At 44.8% G+C, this 18,772-nt stretch overlaps 11 non-coding genes across 11 annotated transcripts; all 11 read right to left on the bottom strand.

Annotated features, from left to right (window-relative positions):
* Nucleotides 1–5,589: 5,589 nt before the first annotated feature.
* On the bottom strand, nucleotides 5,590–5,661 carry trnae-cuc (transfer RNA glutamic acid (anticodon CUC)). The gene has a single exon. It is a non-coding gene; the product is annotated as a tRNA-Glu (tRNA).
* A 153-nt stretch (nucleotides 5,662–5,814) lies between these two features.
* trnag-ccc (transfer RNA glycine (anticodon CCC)) lies at nucleotides 5,815–5,885 on the bottom strand. Its single transcript has one exon. It is a non-coding gene; the product is annotated as a tRNA-Gly (tRNA).
* Nucleotides 5,886–7,783: 1,898 nt separating this feature from the next.
* trnae-cuc (transfer RNA glutamic acid (anticodon CUC)) lies at nucleotides 7,784–7,855 on the bottom strand. Its single transcript has one exon. It is a non-coding gene; the product is annotated as a tRNA-Glu (tRNA).
* A 153-nt stretch (nucleotides 7,856–8,008) lies between these two features.
* On the bottom strand, nucleotides 8,009–8,079 carry trnag-ccc (transfer RNA glycine (anticodon CCC)). The gene has a single exon. It is a non-coding gene; the product is annotated as a tRNA-Gly (tRNA).
* A 1,899-nt stretch (nucleotides 8,080–9,978) lies between these two features.
* Nucleotides 9,979–10,050, bottom strand: trnae-cuc (transfer RNA glutamic acid (anticodon CUC)). Its single transcript has one exon. It is a non-coding gene; the product is annotated as a tRNA-Glu (tRNA).
* A 153-nt stretch (nucleotides 10,051–10,203) lies between these two features.
* Nucleotides 10,204–10,274, bottom strand: trnag-ccc (transfer RNA glycine (anticodon CCC)). Its single transcript has one exon. It is a non-coding gene; the product is annotated as a tRNA-Gly (tRNA).
* Nucleotides 10,275–12,171: 1,897 nt separating this feature from the next.
* On the bottom strand, nucleotides 12,172–12,243 carry trnae-cuc (transfer RNA glutamic acid (anticodon CUC)). Its single transcript has one exon. It is a non-coding gene; the product is annotated as a tRNA-Glu (tRNA).
* Nucleotides 12,244–12,396: 153 nt separating this feature from the next.
* On the bottom strand, nucleotides 12,397–12,467 carry trnag-ccc (transfer RNA glycine (anticodon CCC)). Its single transcript has one exon. It is a non-coding gene; the product is annotated as a tRNA-Gly (tRNA).
* Nucleotides 12,468–14,362: 1,895 nt separating this feature from the next.
* Nucleotides 14,363–14,434, bottom strand: trnae-cuc (transfer RNA glutamic acid (anticodon CUC)). The gene has a single exon. It is a non-coding gene; the product is annotated as a tRNA-Glu (tRNA).
* A 153-nt stretch (nucleotides 14,435–14,587) lies between these two features.
* On the bottom strand, nucleotides 14,588–14,658 carry trnag-ccc (transfer RNA glycine (anticodon CCC)). Its single transcript has one exon. It is a non-coding gene; the product is annotated as a tRNA-Gly (tRNA).
* A 2,124-nt stretch (nucleotides 14,659–16,782) lies between these two features.
* Nucleotides 16,783–16,853, bottom strand: trnag-ccc (transfer RNA glycine (anticodon CCC)). The gene has a single exon. It is a non-coding gene; the product is annotated as a tRNA-Gly (tRNA).
* Nucleotides 16,854–18,772: the final 1,919 nt, after the last annotated feature.

Raw genomic sequence — 18,772 nt, 5'->3', positions numbered from 1 at the left:
TAGGCATGGTTACAGGTGTCTCAGAATTCATTGTGAGCACTAAGAAGAAACGGGCAATCAGTCCGGACTTGTCAACGTCACGCAGTGTCCAGTGTCGACTGTCATTCTGAGGAAAGGCCTGGACCAAATGACAATCTAAAGGATATTGCTCTGTATAGATGTTCTCGATCATAGTATTAGAAACTTTGTTTGATTTATGGTGTCTTAATGTGTAAATAATTGCTTTGTTGAATTTTGGATGTTTATATTTTTCTTTGAAAATACTTTCAAATTTTTTAATTAGTTGAAATTTGGAGGCTTTTTTTCCATAACAGCACTTCTTTTGGCCAAGTTTTAACAACTCCCTGAATTGGGGAAATAGCATTCTTGTTCCCCAATAGTTTCCCTTACCTGAGCCTACCTTCATCCTCAGGATTTGGAGAACTCCTTCCTTTTACTACCTGTCAGGACTAGATCAAGCTGGACTACTTGTTCAGGAACTAGCTGTATCCCTAGTTTTGGGAACAAACCATCTTCTAAGAGGGACGTTGTTTACCACAGAGCCAATCAATAATAACCTAGTTTGGCAATTACCAAACATAACCAAATTCAACGTTTAGCTGTTGTTCGGTTACACAAACTGAAACAACTGACTAAATTTAATTACCATCACAGTTAAATAGAAACAATAGAGCAGCTTACAGGCACCAAAATGAAACAAACGAAAACCTTTCCAAGTATTTATGGCCATAAAACAATGAAGCCGGTTACAGAAATACGAAAAATGCCTCAATTACGCAGAATGTAGCCATAAAAGAACATGCAAAGAGAGGCAAACAAAAACAACATACGCCATCAAGTAAGAAAAAGCAATCATAAAGCTAATACGAATGAAGAAGATTAAGCCACCAAATTAATAAGCTAATTTACGTCAAAATGATAAACAAACAACTAATCCGATCCATAGTAGCCAACCATAAAATTAGAAGATTAATTTGAGACAAGGGACAGATTAAGACTTATACAATTACAACATTTACATGTAAAGCAGTCGTAGTTAATCAGAGTTGACTTCGAGTCCTGCTGCATTCTGAAAGAAATGAATTTCCCACCCTTGGAAGAGCGGATTCAAGCAGTATACGCTCTCCGACCCAATAGCCGTGGCACTTAGGAACTCACACAGCACCAATTAGTCCAACGGTCGACGCATGCTTCGGCATTGCACAAAAATCTAGCGGACCGGCTTGAGACCCGACCAGATGAACCACTGGAACTCCGCAAATTCCAGTGCAACGTGCTGAAGAAAATGACCGCTCACGGCCGGTTGAAGAAAAAAACTCCAGCGACGCAGAAGCGGCGTCTGCAGACTGTGGAAATACGGGAACCTGCCAACTGGTCGCTGCCACTCGGTGAGCTAGCCAACCTCGTCCGTTCAAGAGAGCCAGAGAGCGCACGGAGTAGAAGATCAGAAGGATCTTCATGATTTCCTACAATGACCTCCGTGCGTCGCTATCTTATGACTGTCCGGCTCGGTTCTGTTGGCGTAAAAGGCATTAGTTAAATCGTTTTTTCATTCGGAAACTCTTCATAGTTCTGATGGATCTTTGATCATAACCATAGCTTCTTGACGAAATTTCGACCTTTGAATATCTTTGCAAAGTTTTTGAAAAAGCTTTCAGAATTGTTGGAATGTCTGCTTCATGTAAGTCTTGCACCTAAATGTCATTGATATAGTGACCTCTACTAGCTTCGGAAAATTTTTCAGCACATTTGAATAGTTCAGCTTCCGAAATTGAGGAATGTTCCCATGTCCTATTGTGCCCCCATTTTTCATAAATACAAGAACCTAAGTCTAATTTGAAGTCGCCACAATACTCATTGGCAAGATAACAATCTTCCCTCAATTGGCGAATGTCCTTTCAACTGCCCGGAATATGTAGATCCTTCCTTGACAATGAACGTTTCTAAGCGATTAAAGCTGATTCGCCAATGTCAAGGACAAAATAAACATTTCAACATGCCAATTTGCCAATGTACTCAGCTGATGTAACTATTGAAAACAGAATATTTAGCCTAAGTATTGAGTTAAAGGAGCAAATAAAAGCGACCAAAATCAAACAAGTCCAATCCACAAATTTACCATGAAAGAGTGCAGTAGATAGACGAATATGAAAAACTCACAATTTACTAGTTTAAGCAATAAAAATGACAGAAAGAAATGAAGTCACGCACACCAATCTAAAACGATCTTCCAAAGAAAGGCAGGCGCATGGAAGACAGAAATAGCTTGCAGCAAAACATGAAGAAGACTTTTATCTACAATAGCTGTAACAAAGATCGTTCATCATTGCTCAATATTGGTCACCTAAATGAAAATTTAGAGCGTAAGAGACATCGGAAACTGCCAACATTACAATGCATGTAAGCAAGTTCAATTTAAAATCTAGGACTACTCGGAAGGGACGCTCCTACATCTAGCCATATGATACACATTCGCTCCTGGAGTGGGTGCAGACGTCTCTAACCACTTGCGCTCCCGCCTGAAAAGACCAGCTGAGCGAAACTGGTAAATCTGCCAACTGGCCGTCAAGCGCCGATTGACTTTCCGCTCGCCCTTCGGATGCTCAGCCGTGGTCATGTGCTCCATAAAGCAAGACTGTTCCACCAGCGGAAAACAGTAAAATCAGAACGTTTCAAGTAAGAACTTCCCTGACGAATCGAACCCGCGCAGCGTGGAGCGAATCCTCACTGCACCGGAACGCGCTGCTCTTGCCATCACGTTGGCAAACTGCTGCTGTTACATTTACAGCCGCTAATGACTAGACAAACCAAACTCAGGATTTGTAAGAGGAAGACTGCTGTAACGACGAGTCGAGATGGGATCTTGCGTACCCTACTGCGCACCATGGTCTCCCTGTTCACTAAATTGCTTGCTCCTCGTCTCTGTACACAAGTGCATGGTAGTTACAGAACTTCGATGTAAAGCTACAATGACTCCTGTCTGTAATTTCTGTATATCTGGCGATGCAGTCTGAGTTGCTAAGCGCCCTTTCCTACACTGTTGACCCTTGAGCTTCTTCAATTTCGAAACTTGCTTATATCCTGCCATGTATCTATCAGTAAAAGAGATCTTTGAATTTAGTACTCTCCAGACTATTTTAATGTTTTTAAACGCATTAACACTTTCATTTTTGAAATTTGCTCTTGTTTCCAAGTGGACCTATCGTTCCTGTTTATAGTCAGTTAAACGTAAGCCAAGTTTTGAAGCCTCGCAACAAGTACTTCCTCATGCAAAGCATGCTTCCAGAAATGGAGCAAATTACCCTTTCTTACCCCCCAAACAGTTTCCTGATCGAAGATGCCGTCCTATCTCGTTCGATAACCTGTTTGCAAGTTTGCAGAATAGACACGCTAATCTAGCGCGGCGAGATGATGGTAACAATCAGCGCGTAAATGTAGATTTCTTGTACAACAAAAGATAGCCTAAAAGGATTGACAACGTCAACAAAAAATACCAAATTTCAACTTTTCCACCAAAAGTTCCCCTGGAAAACTGCGCAGATGCCTGAGGAAGTGAAAAATTACCTACCTCACTTTACGTTTGTGAAGAGGCAAAACAACACACAGTCACGCCAAAGAAGCTACGTAACCGACAAAGAAGTACAGGCCCACTGAATGCAAGATGAAGATGATTTACACAACTGACAACCACCATTTATCGTTCAGATCGAAAAAAACAGAGTTTCCGATGCCATGTAAGCCACCAGAAAATAAAAGCATTTGCCTCCGGAGAAAAGTGAGCAACATCCTAAGACATGCTTCGCAGATTCGAATAAATAGGAATGTAAGAAGACTGGAACTATTTTACAATAGGTCACTTTCCGCTTCCTGAGGGTGCGGATTCTTCGCCTCGCCTTCGCTGCATCTGGCCGTGGTATGGACTTATAATAGCCACCTAGTGAGTTCCCAGCCGATACTCGGTATCGCCGCTGCTTTGAATTAGACATCTCTGTAACCTCAGGAATCAGTGGATCCAACTGGATACAGGAACGTGCCCCACCTTGGATTGAAAATCTGTCCGAACACAGGCCGTGAGCATCGCCTTGCACAGACAGCCATCCATGCCGTATGAGGGAAAACGCTGGCTATACAATCACCGGTCAGTGATTGAAACCATCACAGCGCCTATGGGCGCCTTCGCAGCGTGACCGGCAAGATCTTCTTACTCAACATGGAGCAGGTAGGTTCATGAAGCACGCTCAGCAGTCCTTGAGGAAAGCTGTAATGATTAGAATCCGGTTACTGCAATGGAGCCCGTCCTTACAGCGATGACTTATCCTGCTGCAGTTAGTGCCTTATGGTCCGCTTATGGAGATATACTTGAATACGCTTTGACAGTTAGAATTCTTTTAGGATTTACTGTAATATATTGCAAAAATTTCTAATAATTTAATTTTGGAATTTGTGATTTTGACGCCTTCGAATGCCTTGTTTTGTTAGAAATTCATTGAACTAGACGAACTAGCTCCCATCTTCTAGGCAGTAAACGCATAGCTAAATTTGGCGCAACGCTTCTTTCGCCACATTTGAATTCCGAATGTAGTTGCCCTCCTTCGTTCGAAACTTTTGCTAATTTGCAATGGCAGATCACCATTCCAAACGCGCATTGTCATGTCAGAGGACGAATGTAGACTCTGGAACAGAAGTTTACCTAGAATGATTGGACTTCGTGCACCAACCAATATCGCCATAAACATGTGCCAATCTCACATTAACACCTACAGTTGACATCCACATGAACTAAATTACCCGCGTGCTTATTTAGAGCCTACTGCTAACAGAACCGAAAGCAGGTCACAGACAATCAAGACAAGTCCTATACACACGTAAATCTTCGGAGCCGAAAGAAGTTACGCCAGGCTCCACTGGAAAACACTGCGACAGAAATGACAGAATGACTTTAGCCAGCAAATCACTAGCATTAGCCAAGACCCGTCACTTTTATCTGTTTCAGAAAGCGGCGCAAAAACAAAACAACGCTACATCATGTCGCACTGCCAAATGAAGTGAGGCGTCAACCCCAGAAAAATAAGAAAAGACTAATTTAGGGCAGTACAAGGAGGGAGACAGATAGATAGAGGACTAACTAGTACCAACATCTAACAAAATTTAGCATGTTAACGCAAGGATTCGAATTTATAAATCTAGGAAGTTTGATCTTCCGGAATGTGATCCTGTCATCAGCTACATTTCTAGCAAATAATGATTTAGCGACATTTCTCGCCTCTCCTGTGAAAAGGTGGAGTGCGAGACATGTCTCTCAAGCCCACGTGCGCCGCTTCCTCGTCTCCGCTAGCATTCGATGGACCAGCTGGTAAAGGGGAAGACTGTGTTAATAATCATAGCCAACCTTAGGTGACCGGTTCAAAGGCGATTCCACGACTTGCGTGTTTTCTTTCCGCTCTCTCTGCACCTTTCTGGAATGCTGCAGGCCGTAGGACGGTCTTTGTAGGACTCTCACAGTGAAAGCCAAGATTTGAGATTTCCCCAAGCCTGGAATACTCACGGTAAAGATCGCCACGGCAACGTTTGCAGAGTATAAGGAAAACATTCCCTGACCGGGAATCGAACCCGGGCCGCGGCGGTGAGAGCGCCGAATCCTAGCCACTAGACCACCAGGGACACGCGCCTGCTCTTGCCCATGCCACCGTGTCGGTGTGCAAAATACTGTGTCTGGAACTGACATAACAATTTCATGACAGCCGACGCTACGGCACGTTTGAAGAAACAAAGCCAAACTCATCAGCGCACGTTATAGAAGGAGGACAGAGCCGCTGCGCCAGCCGGGAATCGAACCCGGGTCGCAAGAATGGGAATCTTGCATGATACCCCTACAACACTGGCGCCACCATGGTGGCGTCGCCCTGTTCTCTTCATGCGTACATGTTTCCGGTGTGCCTCACGCACGTCTCTCCTGTTGAGCAGCAAAGAGAAGGCATGGTAAAGAGGATGTACCAGAACTCGGATTGTACAAACGACTACAGGAAGTACCCTGTCCATGTGATCAGTCTGTCCGTGATCTTATGATCCTGACGTCACGTCAGTCTGAGCTGTGGACCCGAAATGGCGCCCAGTCCTTACACTGGAGATATGACTCCTTGAATAGCGTGTCTTTGCCATACACAGTTTTCAGAAAACTTGCTTTTATGATTTTCTCAGCTCATGGTAAAGTACTCAATCGGAGCTACAAAATGAGATATACTTTGATGAGATTTAGTACGTGTCTCTGGAGGCTTTATTGCTTGAATATTGTGTTTTTGCAAAACGCACTTTTCTGAAAACTAGCTTTTCAGATTTTGTTGGGAAATTTGGAGTCTTGCTTGATTTCCCTATAGTACTGGCACCTTACTGCATGTGTCCCATTGTTCTTTTCATAAAGTGACAAGCTTGAAAACCGCTTGAAGGCATCTAAATTTTGATAGCCCTCGCCAACAAGTACTTCCTTCTGGCCAGGTAGCTATAACGCAATGCCTTCCCTGAGAATGTGTGGAGGCAAATGTCTGCCCTTTCTCTATTGTCTGCCCCCAAACTAGTTTGCATCTGAATCACGAAGGACGATTGGACCCGCTCTCTATCTTCAGGTTTCGGATAACGCTTGTTTTTCCGCTCAAGTTTGTCAAGTGGGACATGAGGATCAAGACCACGCTATTCCAAACGCTGGCTGAGCTGATTCGAGGTGTTAACACTCAGGCCGTGTAAGTAATGTAGACCTTTCTTTTGGATACAAAACAGAAACGAGTTTAGCCTATAAGAGACTGATTGTGTAGCTATACGGTGCAGCCAACCATCATAAAAATCAACCATAAATTTACAAACATTTTTCCCAATCCATTCCATCATTTAGCCTACATTCTGATCAAGCTTGCGGTCAGCTGTCCGGTTGACATGGAAATGATGAAAAATTACCTGCGCTTCAGCTTTAGCGCTTAGGTTTTTTTTAGTAGGCCGATTAAAAATGGCAAACAGCAACAAGGACAACGCAGGTCACAAGACAATCAAACGACAAGTCCTATACACACGTAAATCTTCGGAGCCAGAAAGAAGTTACGCCAGGCTCCACTGGAAAACACTGTCGACAGAAATGACAGAATGACTTTAGCCAGCAAATCACTAGCATTAGCCAAGACCCGTCACTTTGATCTGTTTCAGAAAGCGGCGCAAAAACAAAACAACGCTACATCATGTCGCACTGCCAAATGAAGTGAGGCGTCACCCCCAGAAAAATAAGAAAAGACTAATTTAGGGCTGTACAAGGAGGGAGACAGATAGATAGAGGACTAACTAGTACCAACATCTAACAAAATTTAGCATGTTAACGCAAGGATTCGAATTTATACATTTAGGAAGTGTGATCTTCCGGAATGTGATCCTGTCATCAGCTACATTTCTACCAAATAAGATTTAGCAACATTTCTCGCCTCTCCTGTGAAAAGGTGGAGTGCGAGACATGTCTCTCAAGCCCACGTGCGTCACTTCCCCGTCTCCGCTAGCATTCGATGGACCAGCTGGTAAAGGGGAAGACTGTGTTAATTATCATAGCCAACCTTAGGTGACCGGTTCAAAGGCGATTCCACGACTTGCGGGTTTTCTTCCCGCTCTCTCTGCACCTTTCTGGAATGCTACAGGCCGTAGGACGGTCTTTGTAGGACTCTCACAGTGAAAGCCAAGATTTGAGATTTCCCCAAGCCTGGAGTACTCACGGTAAAGATAGCCACGGCAACGTTTGCAGAGTATAAGGAAAACATTCCCTGACCGGGAATCGAACCCGGGCCGCGGCGGTGAGAGCGCCGAATCCTAGCCACTAGACCACCAGGGACACGCGCCTGCTCTTGCCCATGCCACCGTGTCGGTGTGCAAAATATTGTGTCTGGAACTGACATAACAATTTCATGACAGCCGACGCTACGGCACTTTTGAAGAAGTAAAGCCAAACTCATCAGCGCACGTTATAGAAGGAGGACAGAGCCGCTGCGCCAGCCGGGAATCGAACCCGGGTCGCAAGAATGGGAATCTTGCATGATACCCCTACAACACTGGCGCCACCATGGTGGCGTCGCCCTCTTCTCTTCATGCGTACATGTTTCCGCTGTGCCTCACGCACGTCTCTCCTGTTGAGCAGCAAAGAGAAGGCATGGTAAAGAGGATGTACCAGAACTCGGATTGTACAAACGACTACAGGAAGTACCCTGTCCATGTGATCAGTCTGTCCGTGATCTTATGATCCTGACGTCACGTCAGTCTGAGCTGTGGACCCGAAATGGCGCCCAGTCCTTACACTGGAGATATGACTCCTTGAATAGCGTGTCTTTGCCATACACAGTTTTCAGAAAACTTGCTTTTATGATTTTCTCAGCTCATGGTAAAGTACTCAATCGGAGCTACAAAATGAGATATACTTTGATGAGATTTAGTACGTGTCTCTGGAGGCTTTATTGCTTGAATATTGTGTTTTTGCAAAACGCACTTTTCTGAAAACTAGCTTTTCAGATTTTGTTGGGAAATTTGGAGTCTTGCTTGATTTCCCTATAGTACTGGCACCTTACTGCATGTGTCCCATTGTTCTTTTCATAAAGTGACAAGCTTGAAAACCGCTTGAAGGCATCTAAATTTTGATAGCCCTCGCCAACAAGTACTTCCTTCTGGCCAGGTAGCTATAACGCAATGCCTTCCCTGAGAATGTGTGGAGGCAAATGTCTGCCCTTTCTCTATTGTCTGCCCCCAAACTAGTTTGCATCTGAATCACGAAGGACGATTGGACCCGCTCTCTATCTTCAGGTTTCGGATAACGCTTGTTTTTCCGCTCAAGTTTGTCAAGTGGGACATGAGGATCAAGACCACGCTATTCCAAACGCTGGCTGAGCTGATTCGAGGTGTTAACACTCAGGCCGTGTAAGTAATGTAGACCTTTCTTTTGGATACGAAACAGAAACGAGTTTAGCCTATAAGAGACTGATTGTGTAGCTATACGGTGCAGCCAACCATCATAAAAATCAACCATAAATTTACAAACATTTTTCCCAATCCATTCCATCATTTAGCCTACATTCTGATCAAGCTTGCGGTCAGCTGTCCGGTTGACATGGAAATGATGCAAAATTACCTGCGCTTCAGCTTTAGCACTTAGGTTTTTTTTAGTAGGCCGATTAAAAATGGCAAACAGCAACAAGGACAACGCAGGTCACAAGACAATCAAACGACAAGTCCTATACACACGTAAATCTTCGGAGCCAGAAAGAAGTTACGCCAGGCTCCACTGGAAAACACTGCCGACAGAAATGACAGAATGACTTTAGCCAGCAAATCACTAGCATTAGCCAAGACCCGTCACTTTGATCTGTTTCAGAAAGCGGCGCAAAAACAAAACAACGCTACATCATGTCGCACTGCCAAATGAAGTGAGGCGTCACCCCCAGAAAAATAAGAAAAGACTCATTTAGGGCTGTACAAGGAGGGAGACAGATAGATAGAGGACTAACTAGTACCAACATCTAACAAAATTTAGCATGTTAACGCAAGGATTCGAATTTATACATTTAGGAAGTGTGATCTTCCGGAATGTGATCCTGTCATCAGCTACATTTCTACCAAATAGCGATTTAGCAACATTTCTCGCCTCTCCTGTGAAAAGGTGGAGTGCGAGACATGTCTCTCAAGCCCACGTGCGTCACTTCCCCGTCTCCGCTAGCATTCGATGGACCAGCTGGTAAAGGGGAAGACTGTGTTAATTATCATAGCCAACCTTAGGTGACCGGTTCAAAGGCGATTCCACGACTTGCGTGTTTTCTTTCCGCTCTCTCTGCACCTTTCTGGAATGCTGCAGGCCGTAGGACGGTCTTTGTAGGACTCTCACAGTGAAAGCCAAGATTTGAGATTTCCCCAAGCCTGGAATACTCACGGTAAAGATCGCCACGGCAACGTTTGCAGAGTATAAGGAAAACATTCCCTGACCGGGAATCGAACCCGGGCCGCGGCGGTGAGAGCGCCGAATCCTAGCCACTAGACCACCAGGGACACGCGCCTGCTCTTGCCCATGCCACCGTGTCGGTGTGCAAAATATTGTGTCTGGAACTGACATAACAATTTCATGACAGCCGACGCTACGGCACTTTTGAAGAAGTAAAGCCAAACTCATCAGCGCACGTTATAGAAGGAGGACAGAGCCGCTGCGCCAGCCGGGAATCGAACCCGGGTCGCAAGAATGGGAATCTTGCATGATACCCCTACAACACTGGCGCCACCATGGTGGCGTCGCCCTGTTCTCTTCATGCGTACATGTTTCCGGTGTGCCTCACGCACGTCTCTCCTGTTGAGCAGCAAAGAGAAGGCATGGTAAAGAGGATGTACCAGAACTCGGATTGTACAAACGACTACAGGAAGTACCCTGTCCGTGTCATCAGTCTGTCCGTGATCTTATGATCCTGACGTCACGTCAGTCTGAGCTGTGGACCCGAAATGGCGCCCGGTCCTTACACTGGAGATATGACTCCTTGAATAGCGTGTCTTTGCCATACACAGTTTTCAGAAAACTTGCTTTTATGATTTTCTCGCTCATGGTAAAGTACTCAATCAGAGCTACAAATGAGATATGCTTTGATGAGATTTAGTACATCTCTCTGGAGGCTTTATTGCTTGAATATTGTGTTTTTGCAAAACGCACTTTTCTGAAAACTAGCTTTTCAGATTTTGTTGGGAAATTTGGAGTCTTGCTTGATTTCCCTATAGTACTGGCACCTTACTGCATGTGTCCCATTGTTCTTTTCATAAAGTGACAAGCTTGAAAACCGCTTGAAGGCATCTAAATTTTGATAGCCCTCGCCAACAAGTACTTCCTTCTGGCCAGGTAGCTATAACGCAATGCCTTCCCTGAGAATGTGTGGAGGCAAATGTCTGCCCTTTCTCTATTGTCTGCCCCCAAACTAGTTTGCATCTGAATCACGAAGGACGATTGGACCCGCTCTCTATCTTCAGGTTTCGGATAACGCTTGTTTTTCCGCTCAAGTTTGTCAAGTGGGACATGAGGATCAAGACCACGCTATTCCAAACGCTGGCTGAGCTGATTCGAGGTGTTAACACTCAGGCCGTGTAAGTAATGTAGACCTTTCTTTTGGATACAAAACAGAAACGAGTTTAGCCTATAAGAGACTGATTGTGTAGCTATACGGTGCAGCCAACCATCATAAAAATCAACCATAAATTTACAAACATTTTTCCCAATCCATTCCATCATTTAGCCTACATTCTGATCAAGCTTGCGGTCAGCTGTCCGGTTGACATGGAAATGATGCAAAATTACCTGCGCTTCAGCTTTAGCACTTAGGTTTTTTTTAGTAGGCCGATTAAAAATGGCAAACAGCAACAAGGACAACGCAGGTCACAAGACAATCAAACGACAAGTCCTATACACACGTAAATCTTCGGAGCCAGAAAGAAGTTACGCCAGGCTCCACTGGAAAACACTGCCGACAGAAATGACAGAATGACTTTAGCCAGCAAATCACTAGCATTAGCCAAGACCCGTCACTTTGATCTGTTTCAGAAAGCGGCGCAAAAACAAAACAACGCTACATCATGTCGCACTGCCAAATGAAGTGAGGCGTCACCCCCAGAAAAATAAGAAAAGACTAATTTAGGGCTGTACAAGGAGGGAGACAGATAGATAGAGGACTAACTAGTACCAACATCTAACAAAATTTAGCATGTTAACGCAAGGATTCGAATTTATACATTTAGGAAGTGTGATCTTCCGGAATGTGATCCTGTCATCAGCTACATTTCTACCAAATAGCGATTTAGCAACATTTCTCGCCTCTCCTGTGAAAAGGTGGAGTGCGAGACATGTCTCTCAAGCCCACGTGCGTCACTTCCCCGTCTCCGCTAGCATTCGATGGACCAGCTGGTAAAGGGGAAGACTGTGTTAATTATCATAGCCAACCTTAGGTGACCGGTTCAAAGGCGATTCCACGACTTGCGGGTTTTCTTCCCGCTCTCTCTGCACCTTTCTGGAATGCTACAGGCCGTAGGACGGTCTTTGTAGGACTCTCACAGTGAAAGCCAAGATTTGAGATTTCCCCAAGCCTGGAGTACTCACGGTAAAGATAGCCACGGCAACGTTTGCAGAGTATAAGGAAAACATTCCCTGACCGGGAATCGAACCCGGGCCGCGGCGGTGAGAGCGCCGAATCCTAGCCACTAGACCACCAGGGACACGCGCCTGCTCTTGCCCATGCCACCGTGTCGGTGTGCAAAATACTGTGTCTGGAACTGACATAACAATTTCATGACAGCCGACGCTACGGCACGTTTGAAGAAACAAAGCCAAACTCATCAGCGCACGTTATAGAAGGAGGACAGAGCCGCTGCGCCAGCCGGGAATCGAACCCGGGTCGCAAGAATGGGAATCTTGCATGATACCCCTACAACACTGGCGCCACCACGGTGGCGTCGCCCTGTTCTCTTCATGCGTACATGTTTCCGGTGTGCCTCACGCACGTCTCTCCTGTTGAGCAGCAAAGAGAAGGCATGGTAAAGAGGATGTACCAGAACTCGGATTGTACAAACGACTACAGGAAGTACCCTGTCCGTGTCATCAGTCTGTCCGTGATCTTATGATCCTGACGTCACGTCAGTCTGAGCTGTGGACCCGAAATGGCGCCCGGTCCTTACACTGGAGATATGACTCCTTGAATAGCGTGTCTTTGCCATACACAGTTTTCAGAAAACTTGCTTTTATGATTTTCTCGGCTCATGGTAAAGTACTCAATCAGAGCTACAAAATGAGATATGCTTTGATGAGATTTAGTACATCTCTCTGGAGGCTTTATTGCTTGAATATTGTGTTTTTGCAAAACGCACTTTTCTGAAAACTAGCTTTTCAGATTTTGTTGGGAAATTTGGAGTCTTGCTTGATTTCCCTATAGTACTGGCACCTTACTGCATGTGTCCCATTGTTCTTTTCATAAAGTGACAAGCTTGAAAACCGCTTGAAGGCATCTAAATTTTGATAGCCCTCGCCAACAAGTACTTCCTTCTGGCCAGGTAGCTATAACGCAATGCCTTCCCTGAGAATGTGTGGAGGCAAATGTCTGCCCTTTCTCTATTGTCTGCCCCCAAACTAGTTTGCATCTGAATCACGAAGGACGATTGGACCCGCTCTCTATCTTCAGGTTTCGGATAACGCTTGTTTTTCCGCTCAAGTTTGTCAAGTGGGACATGAGGATCAAGACCACGCTATTCCAAACGCTGGCTGAGCTGATTCGAGGTGTTAACACTCAGGCCGTGTAAGTAATGTAGACCTTTCTTTTGGATACGAAACAGAAACGAGTTTAGCCTATAAGAGACTGATTGTGTAGCTATACGGTGCAGCCAACCATCATAAAAATCAACCATAAATTTACAAACATTTTCCCAATCCATTCCATCATTTAGCCTACATTCTGATCAAGCTTGCGGTCAGCTGTCCGGTTGACATGGAAATGATGAAAAATTACCTGCGCTTCAGCTTTAGCGCTTAGGTTTTTTTTAGTAGGCCGATTAAAAATGGCAAACAGCAACAAGGACAACGCAGGTCACAAGACAATCAAACGACAAGTCCTATACACACGTAAATCTTCGGAGCCAGAAAGAAGTTACGCCAGGCTCCACTGGAAAACACTGTCGACAGAAATGACAGAATGACTTTAGCCAGCAAATCACTAGCATTAGCCAAGACCCGTCACTTTTATCTGTTTCAGAAAGCGGCGCAAAAACAAAACAACGCTACATCATGTCGCACTGCCAAATGAAGTGAGGCGTCAACCCCAGAAAAATAAGAAAAGACTAATTTAGGGCAGTACAAGGAGGGAGACAGATAGATAGAGGACTAACTAGTACCAACATCTAACAAAATTTAGCATGTTAACGCAAGGATTCGAATTTATAATCTAGGAAGTTTGATCTTCCGGAATGTGATCCTGTCATCAGCTACATTTCTAGCAAATAATGATTTAGCGACATTTCTCGCCTCTCCTGTGAAAAGGTGGAGTGCGAGACATGTCTCTCAAGCCCACGTGCGCCGCTTCCTCGTCTCCGCTAGCATTCGATGGACCAGCTGGTAAAGGGGAAGACTGTGTTATAATCATAGCCAACCTTAGGTGACCGGTTCAAAGGCGATTCCACGACTTGCGTGTTTTCTTTCCGCTCTCTCTGCACCTTTCTGGAATGCTGCAGGCCGTAGGACGGTCTTTGTAGGACTCTCACAGTGAAAGCCAAGATTTGAGATTTCCCCAAGCCTGGAATACTCACGGTAAAGATCGCCACGGCAACGTTTGCAGAGTATAAGGAAAACATTCCTGACCGGGAATCGAACCCGGGCCGCGGCGGTGAGAGCGCCGAATCCTAGCCACTAGACCACCAGGGACACGCGCCTGCTCTTGCCCATGCCACCGTGTCGGTGTGCAAAATATTGTGTCTGGAACTGACATAACAATTTCATGACAGCCGACGCTACGGCACTTTTGAAGAAGTAAAGCCAAACTCATCAGCGCACGTTATAGAAGGAGGACAGAGCCGCTGCGCCAGCCGGGAATCGAACCCGGGTCGCAAGAATGGGAATCTTGCATGATACCCCTACAACACTGGCGCCACCATGGTGGCGTCGCCCTCTTCTCTTCATGCGTACATGTTTCCGCTGTGCCTCACGCACGTCTCTCCTGTTGAGCAGCAAAGAGAAGGCATGGTAAAGAGGATGTACCAGAACTCGGATTGTACAAACGACTACAGGAAGTACCCTGTCCGTGTCATCAGTCTGTCCGTGATCTTATGATCCTGACGTCACGTCAGTCTGAGCTGTGGACCCGAAATGGCGCCCGGTCCTTACACTGGAGATATGACTCCTTGAATAGCGTGTCTTTGCCATACACAGTTTTCAGAAAACTTGCTTTTATGATTTTCTCGGCTCATGGTAAAGTACTCAATCAGAGCTACAAAATGAGATATGCTTTGATGAGATTTAGTACATCTCTCTGGAGGCTTTATTGCTTGAATATTGTGTTTTTGCAAAACGCACTTTTCTGAAAACTAGCTTTTCAGATTTTGTTGGGAAATTTGGAGTCTTGCTTGATTTCCCTATAGTACTGGCACCTTACTGCATGTGTCCCATTGTTCTTTTCATAAAGTGACAAGCTTGAAAACCGCTTGAAGGCATCTAAATTTTGATAGCCCTCGCCAACAAGTACTTCCTTCTGGCCAGGTAGCTATAACGCAATGCCTTCCCTGAGAATGTGTGGAGGCAAATGTCTGCCCTTTCTCTATTGTCTGCCCCCAAACTAGTTTGCATCTGAATCACGAAGGACGATTGGACCCGCTCTCTATCTTCAGGTTTCGGATAACGCTTGTTTTTCCGCTCAAGTTTGTCAAGTGGGACATGAGGATCAAGACCACGCTATTCCAAACGCTGGCTGAGCTGATTCGAGGTGTTAACACTCAGGCCGTGTAAGTAATGTAGACCTTTCTTTTGGATACGAAACAGAAACGAGTTTAGCCTATAAGAGACTGATTGTGTAGCTATACGGTGCAGCCAACCATCATAAAAATCAACCATAAATTTACAAACATTTTTCCCAATCCATTCCATCATTTAGCCTACATTCTGATCAAGCTTGCGGTCAGCTGTCCGGTTGACATGGAAATGATGAAAAATTACCTGCGCTTCAGCTTTAGCGCTTAGGTTTTTTTTAGTAGGCCGATTAAAAATGGCAAACAGCAACAAGGACAACGCAGGTCACAAGACAATCAAACGACAAGTCCTATACACACGTAAATCTTCGGAGCCAGAAAGAAGTTACGCCAGGCTCCACTGGAAAACACTGTCGACAGAAATGACAGAATGACTTTAGCCAGCAAATCACTAGCATTAGCCAAGACCCGTCACTTTTATCTGTTTCAGAAAGCGGCGCAAAAACAAAACAACGCTACATCATGTCGCACTGCCAAATGAAGTGAGGCGTCAACCCCAGAAAAATAAGAAAAGACTAATTTAGGGCAGTACAAGGAGGGAGACAGATAGATAGAGGACTAACTAGTACCAACATCTAACAAAATTTAGCATGTTAACGCAAGGATTCGAATTTATAAATCTAGGAAGTTTGATCTTCCGGAATGTGATCCTGTCATCAGCTACATTTCTAGCAAATAATGATTTAGCGACATTTCTCGCCTCTCCTGTGAAAAGGTGGAGTGCGAGACATGTCTCTCAAGCCCACGTGCGCCGCTTCCTCGTCTCCGCTAGCATTCGATGGACCAGCTGGTAAAGGGGAAGACTGTGTTAATAATCATAGCCAACCTTAGGTGACCGGTTCAAAGGCGATTCCACGACTTGCGTGTTTTCTTTCCGCTCTCTCTGCACCTTTCTGGAATGCTGCAGGCCGTAGGACGGTCTTTGTAGGACTCTCACAGTGAAAGCCAAGATTTGAGATTTCCCCAAGCCTGGAATACTCACGGTAAAGATCGCCACGGCAACGTTTGCAGAGTATAAGGAAAACATTCCCTGACTGGGAATCGAACCCGGGTCGCGGCGGTGAGAGCGCCGAATGCTAGCCACTAGACCACCAGGGACACGCGCCTGCTCTTGCCCATGCCACTGTGTCGGTGTGCAAAATACTGTGTCTGGAACTGACATAACAATTTCATGACAGCCGACGCTACGGCACGTTTGAAGAAACAAAGCCAAACTCATCAGCGCACGTTATAGAAGGAGGACAGAGCCGCTGCGCCAGCCGGGAATCGAACCCGGGTCGCAAGAATGGGAATCTTGCATGATACCCCTACAACACTGGCGCCACCATGGTGGCGTCGCCCTGTTCTCTTCATGCGTACATGTTTCCGGTGTGCCTCACGCATGTCTCTCCTGTTGAGCAGCAAAGAGAAGGCATGGTAAAGAGGATGTACCAGAACTCGGATTGTACTAACGACTACAGGAAGTACCCTGTCCGTGTCATCAGTCTGTCCGTGATCTTATGATCCTGACGTCACGTCAGTCTGAGCTGTGGACCCGAAATGGCGCCCGGTCCTTACACTGGAGATATGACTCCTTGAATAGCGTGTCTTTGCCATACACAGTTTTCAGAAAACTTGCTTTTATGATTTTCTCGGCTCATGGTAAAGTACTCAATCAGAGCTACAACATGAGATATGCTTTGATGAGATTTAGTACATCTCTCTGGAGGCTTTATTGCTTGAATATTGTGTTTTTGCAAAACGCACTTTTCTGAAAACATGCCAACGTTTACAGAGTATAACGAAAACATTCCCTTACCGGGAATCTAATTTACAGTCCGTTTTGTACATAATCCCCCATTTCAGTGCACCATAATGCTTGGGACATTAATGCTACACAAAAAAAGTAGTCATGTTAAGTACTTTGTTGCATATCCTTTGCATGCAATGACTACTTGAAGTCTGTGATCCATGGACATCACCGGGTGCTGAGTGTCTTCTCTGGCGATATTCTGCTAGGCCTTTTCTCTGGCAATCTTCGGCTCCTGCGCATTTCGATGGCTAGTTGCCTTAAGTTTTCTCTGCAGTACATGAAACACACGTTCAGTTGTATTCAGATCGTGTGACTGACTTAGCCAGTCAGGAATTTTCCAGTTTTGGGCTTTGAAAAAACACACAGCAGTGTGTTTGAGATCATTATCTTGCTATAGAATGAAGTAAAATCCAATGAGTTTGGAGACATTTACTTAATGTTGAGTAGATGAGATTCTTCTGTACACATCAGAATTCATTCTGCTGCTGCTCTCAGAAGTTACATCATCAATGCTCTCAGAAGTTACATCATCAATGAAGACAAGTGAGCCAGTACCTGAGGCAGCCATACATGCCCAAATCATAATACCCTTACCACCATGTTTCACAGATGCTTTTGATCTTGGGCAGTTTGTTTTGGTCTCCACACTTTGCTATTGCCATCACTCTGATATAAGTGAATCTTGGTCTCATCTTTCTACAAGACTCTTTTCCAGAACTCTGCAGGGTCTTTTAGAGACTTAGAAAACTGTAATCTGGCCGTACTGTTTTTGGTGCTAACTAGTGGCTTATTTCTCAGCCTCATAATGGCTTTCATGACTTTCTTTGGCACAACCCTTGTCCTCATGTTGACAAGCAACAATGACAGACTCCAAAGGCAAATAACAGACATCAAAAGACTCAAGACTAAACATTGAAAGCTCTCTTATACCTGCTCTAAGGAGGAAATTGAACACATCTGACTAATCACAAAAACCTGTTTGTCCCCAACCTTATGGCACCCTGAAATGGGGGACTATCTATAAAAATGGTGCTTCATTGTGAAACCAAAATATTTAAAAAAATATCCTTTGGAAAAAAGCTGAGAATCTGCACTTTAACCATATGTGCACTATTTTGATTATAATTCTAAAATTCTGGAGTACAGAGTCAAATCAAGAGAAGAAGTATGTCTTTGTCCCAAAAGTTATGGAGCTCACAATACATGCAAGAAGAAGTGTCTTTTGTTTCGGCACCAGCTAGTTTTAGATTAGGCTGTCAGCTGGTAATTTTTATTTAATTTCAACACAAGCTTGTTTAAAATTGGGCTGTCAGGCCTCTTACTAAAAATTAACAAGTGGTAACATTGACCCTGTTCAGACCTGTACTTTGTATCCAGATATATCCAGATTGTGTCTAGATTTAGTCGAGACAGATATGCGTCTCCACATGCGAGGCATCAGAATGTGTC

This window comes from Anguilla rostrata, chromosome 5, assembly GCF_018555375.3.
Source record: "Anguilla rostrata isolate EN2019 chromosome 5, ASM1855537v3, whole genome shotgun sequence".
NCBI classification, from domain to species: Eukaryota; Metazoa; Chordata; class Actinopteri; order Anguilliformes; family Anguillidae; genus Anguilla; species Anguilla rostrata.
This window is presented reverse-complemented; position numbering and strand designations above follow the sequence as displayed.